Raw genomic sequence first — 5,618 nt, forward strand, 5'->3', positions numbered from 1 at the left:
AGGGAGAGGTAGGCAGAGCCATGTTAGCTGGGCTCACACTAAGGACTACGGTAAGCAAGGGACAATGAGGAATTTTATCTTTTTCAAAGTCATTTGGGACCCAGCATGGAGACTGGATCAAGAAGGACCAAGAAAGGAAGCAGGAACCCCAGCAAGGAGGCTCTCATGGTACTCTAAAAAGAGGCATGGGCATGTCCCAGGGATGGGTCAAAGCCCTGCTAGGACTGACATTCTACAGAGACCAAAGGACAATAAATTAATCTATACTGTAATACAATTTCAGGTGATGATAGGTTCTGTGGATAAAACCAAGCAGAGTGAAGGGACTCTGCAGCATTAGTGTAACACCTGGTGATGTTTTAAGAAGTCAGCGAGTCTATACTAACTACTACTATTCATGTTTGACATGTTGGAGCCCAAATTCCCTTTCCCTTGCTCCCCAAGTTAAAACAAGTCTCACTGATTCCACCTCTAAAATAAGGATGTCTTCAGAAATTTCATGGTGAATTGGGAACCAGCAGTTAGCATAATGGCTATGTCGTTGGACTCCCACGTAGTGGACCGTGGTTCATGTCCCGGACCCGGTGGCTTAAAACTCACGCCCGGCGCGTGTGCGTGCATGCCCAAGATCCCAAGAGGAGAATGGAGGAGAAGAGATTGCGGTGTGACCATCCCCCCTGGGGGGTGATTTCTCGCTTTCTGTCTCTATGTCTCTCTCTGTCTGTCTGGCAAGCACACGTGCCCTATAGTGAAAAACCTCTCCAAAAAAATAAATAAATAAAATCAAAAATAAGAAATTTCATGGTCAATACATATTCTGTATACCATATGGACTTCAGAAAATTTTTGCACCAAAATAAACTTACACCTTAATTTCATTTCTCCATGAACTTCTTGAAGTCCCCTCATGGCTCTTCAATCAATCACCTGTCCCATCCCTGTGGCCAAAACTCTGGCCCAAGCCATCACCATCTCTTACTGCTACAGCCTCCAAGGTGGCCCTCTCTTACCATCTCCAAACCATCCATTCTTTAGGCCCCAGCTCTGCTGTTGTGTTCAATGAGATTAGAACATTCTCTCACTTATTGAATAGTTTAATGGTTTTCCATTGCTCTTCAAATAAAATTCAACAGCATCACCATGGCTCACGAAGGCTCGCCCTAATCTGACTCCAGCTTCTCTTTCCGGTCTCCTCAGGTACACCCTACCTCAGAGTTCTCAGTTGCAATTTATATATGACTTAGTTCAGAAGGCTTCAGTCCCCCTCTGACATGTTCTCATCACAACCTTTGTAAAGCTTATCAGACTGGGAATTCCACTATTTAATGCCTGTCTTCTCCATGTGATACAAAGCTCAGGAGCACTAAGACAGGATCTCTCTTCTTAGAGACATGCTATTGTATTGGGCTTAAATCAGCCAAGTAAGAACTGCATACAACGTTGCCTGATACATGGCAGACACTAAAGGTTAACTGTTGTTATATTTATTTGCTCTAGACCAGTATCTAGACATAAAGAGTCAGCCAGTACTGGTTGAATGAAGACTATTCTTTACCCTTAGTATTACAGCTTGCATACTCCCAGCAGCTGGCAATGAATGATGCTTCTATTTCCATAGCTGGGCAGAGTCTCGGGTAGATAACTTGTATACATTTTGTGCAGAATTAAGACTAGAGTGCTTATAGGATGGTTTGGAGAAGACATTCTGATTTCAGGAATAGAATGTATGTCCTCTAGTAGAATTTTCTTAAAAGGCACTATCTTGGAATCATTTGCAGGATGCTTTGGAAGTACTTCTGACTCTCAAGTTCTCAAACACTCATTAAAATAAGGGAAATATTATAGCGTAATCGAATCCTTTCTCTTTCTCCAGGGGACTGCTGACTGCTGGGTAAAGTCCTGGTCTTAGCGTATAAGCAAGCTATGCAACTTAATGACTTAGATTCAATAGCTATTTTTAAATGGTTTTAAAAAATCTAGTCTCTGCCAGCCTCTGTGGGCCAGCAATAATTCAACCCTCTGCAATGCTAAGGCTGTATGCGAAGGTCCTGGGTTCAAGCCCTGAGCTTTGCCTGTGTACGTCACACTTGTCCCTGTTTGCCCAGGATCCTGACTGAGTAAAGCTGGAGGGTAGGATCCCAGCATGAGGACCCTATTGGGGGTGCCTATCTCTCTCTGTTTGTGTCTCTACCTCTCTTGCTCATGAAAGAAACAAATAAACTTTAAAACATTATTTTTAAAAATTGGGCCAGCAGGTGGCATGGTGGCTAAGGTACTGGACTCCCACATGGTTGATGCGGTTTCAGTCCTGGACCTGGTGGCATGCCTTCTCACTTTCCCTCTCTCTGTGTGTCTTTCTCTGGTCAAAGTAAAACATAATAATGATAAATGAAATTAAATTAAGTAATTCTTTTAAAAATAAATAAATAAATGAAAGGGATCATCAGGTGTTATGGTGGTTAGGGTGCTGGACTCCCACATGGCTGACTGTAGTTTGAGTCCCAGACCTGACAACTTGCTTTCTCACTTTCCCTTTCTCTTTCTCTCTCTCTCTGGTGAGCACGTGCGCCTATAGCAAATTAAAAATAATAACAATAATAACAAATACAATGAAATAAATCATTCTTTTAAATATATAAATAATCACCCGAGCTTTGTATCATGCGGTATTGCCCCCTTCCTTGCAATATTCTAAGCTGGAATCTGTAAAAACCCACCCAGGCATTAGGAAAGCATCCAGGGACTGGGCAGGTGAGCTCTGCAGAGCTCCCAACCACAATGGTGAGCATCTGGGATGAGCCAAGTGCAGCAAGCTGTGCTATTTAGGGAAGGCGAATGCCCAGCCTCCTTCCTGACCTGCCCAGAAAGAGGGTGCTCCTAATCATTGAGCCTGGAGGTGTTGCTGAGACAGAGAGAGCCAGCTGATTATTGACAAAGCTTCCATATGCATGGCAGGTCTTAAAAGATGTTTATTTCCTGCATAAAGGAGCCTGTTTGGGGAGAAGCCAAGACAGCCATACTCCAGCTCGTACCTGAATAGTGACCGTGTCATGCAGCCTCGAGAGGGACAGAGCCAGCCTGTGCCCTCCATGTTCGGGTGTCAGAAGTACTAGGTAGGGCAGTGACAAGGAGCAGGGTGTACTCAACTTCCAGAGCAGCCAACCAGAGCTTCAGCACTAGGAAAAGTGGGCTGTAGTCACCTTTCTTCGGAAGAGAATAGAATGTAGTAGCCATCACCTGGCACCTCCTTACCTCTCTGTCCCTGTGCTGCTCTGACCCTTCTCAATATGCCACTCCTTTTTAGAATAAACCCTAGTGCCCCCTATCGGGGTAGTTTAAACAAGACTTCTTGGGGCTGGTAGGTGGCATGGTGGTTAAGGCACTGGACTCCCACATGGCCAACCGTGGTTCAAGTCCCAGACTTGGCAGTTTGCTTTCTCACTTTTCCTCTCTCTCTCTCACTCTGTCCCTCTCTAGTCAAATAAAAATAAATAAATAAAATAATTATTTTTTAAAAATAATAAAATAAACAAGACTTCCCAAGTTTGAGAATTGCAGGAACCCCCGGGATGGTGTTAGATTATGACTCAGAGGTGGGGCCTGGGACTCTGCATTTCAGACAAAGCCCCGGTGGTGCTGGTGGTTTATGGCTGCCCTTGGGTTTGGGATTGTAAGGGTTGCCAGCTTGCTAGGGGTGGGAAGGGAACAGGACTGGAAATGGTGCTTATTTCACTTAGATAACATTTCGTTGTTCCCCATCTCTGGGTCTCCACACCAGTCTCTTCACACTCTGTGGGGTCAACCATGCTCACCCTAAGGAGGACTGGTGGAAATAGGCTCACAGTATGTATGGGTCCCGTCTCGACCTCCCGAGATGGAAATGACGTTTCCAAACTTTATTAGCAGTCCCTGGCCTTCCCAGACTCTTCCGTTGTTGATTTTTACAAAGAAAATAAGCCAACAGCTGGAAGAGAGGGAGCTGGTTCACATGGATCATTCTGTTCTGTTAGCTTTTAAATCATGGGGGCTTTCTGCTTTCGCTCAAAATATCCGCTGACCTTACTCTCCAATTTCAGCATCGGAAGCAGCCCCTCTGCCATGCAATCCCCACGTCTGGTGAATGTGTTGAATCGGAGGCCAAGATGTTTGTGTTTATGTCCCAAACTCAGCATAAATAAATAGCTACACGGTATTGAAATCACCTGTCAAAATACCCATTGCGATTCTGAGGCACAAAGAGAGGGCTCTCGGTGTGATTGGTTTACTCGCTTGAAGAATTCAAAGGCTGTTTATCTCATTTAGTTTAAAAAGAAAAAAAAAAGACCTGCAATTACTGCATTTTGACCCCAAGGCAGCCAATTACCTCACAAAAGCCCTCTCCAGGAAACCAGACATTAGCCCTGCTAATTAGGCTGACATCACTACAAGCTGCTCTTATCACAACCTCCATGCAGAGGGACCCAGCCCCAGTGGGGTCCTGCGGTCAGAGGTGACTGCGGGTGGCAGTGCGCTGTGTGTTGTGTTTTGTTTTTTACTACTTACTTTTATGTGTTGCTTGAAGCACGGTCCTTTTCCCAGAGACGGGCTCTCATCAAAAAGAAGGGGCTCCCAGACAAACTGGTCTCCTTTATTGCGCGAGGAGGAAGACGCTGGGGGAAAAAAAAAAAAGAAAAAAGAAAGAAAGCCACTGAGGTTGTAAATTCTTTCTACCATAGGAAATCATTCTTTGCCCTTTAGGAAGAGGGTTTGTTGTTTCAGCTGCTTAGGCCCATTCCCTATCCCCCTTTTGTCCTTGCACATTTTGGGGGTTAACCTCTGTTTGGGTTCTATGAGACTGAACAAATCAAAGAAAATTAAAAAATGTCCCGGGCATAGAGAATTCTCTCCTACAGGATCAGACATTTCCTCAAGGAGATGTGGGTTATGAAAGCATCAGGTCCCTCCCACATGGGGGGCAGATTGAGAGATGCCCAGATGGGTGCTGGCTCCTCAGGTCCTTTAGCCGAGCCTGCAGTGGAGAGCCTGAGGGCAAAACCCTTCTCACCAGGCCAGCAAATGGAGTAGTGGTTAAGGCGCTGGACTCCCACGCATAGTGAACGGTGGTTTGAAACCTGGACCCTGGGGCTTAACTCCTGCCAAGTGCTTGTAGTGAGCACCCAAAGTCCTGAGAGGAGAATGGAGGAGAAGGGATTGCAGCAGAGCCATCCCCCACACACAGGGGGTTAATTCTTGCTTTTTCTCTCTCTCTCTGTTTCTCTCTGTCTCTCCAGCAAAAACACAAAAATGAAAACAAGAAATACCTTGGCTTTTGACTCTAAGGCATCCCAACAATCTTATCAAGGGTCTCCCAAGCCACAGCACTTCCAGGAGTGCATCCCGAGGCACCTGTGCTAGCCAGGCTTCCGTCTCCAAGTCATGGCTTGCTTCTTCCCCTCTGCAGATAGAGTCTAGGTGATTGTCTTCCAGGACTGTAGACGGGCGTGTGCTCCTACCAGTGCATGACAGGGCACCTTGGGAGACCAAGAGATGGTTGCTCGGTTTCGGTGGGTTTCAGAAGGCAGAATGTGGCCCATCAGCTTCAGTTAGCTTCACTTAGAGATCAGCGTGGCCTGGGGGAG

This window comes from Tupaia chinensis, unplaced genomic scaffold, assembly GCF_000334495.1.
Source record: "Tupaia chinensis unplaced genomic scaffold, TupChi_1.0 Scaffold145148_1, whole genome shotgun sequence".
Classification (NCBI taxonomy): domain Eukaryota; kingdom Metazoa; phylum Chordata; class Mammalia; order Scandentia; family Tupaiidae; genus Tupaia; species Tupaia belangeri.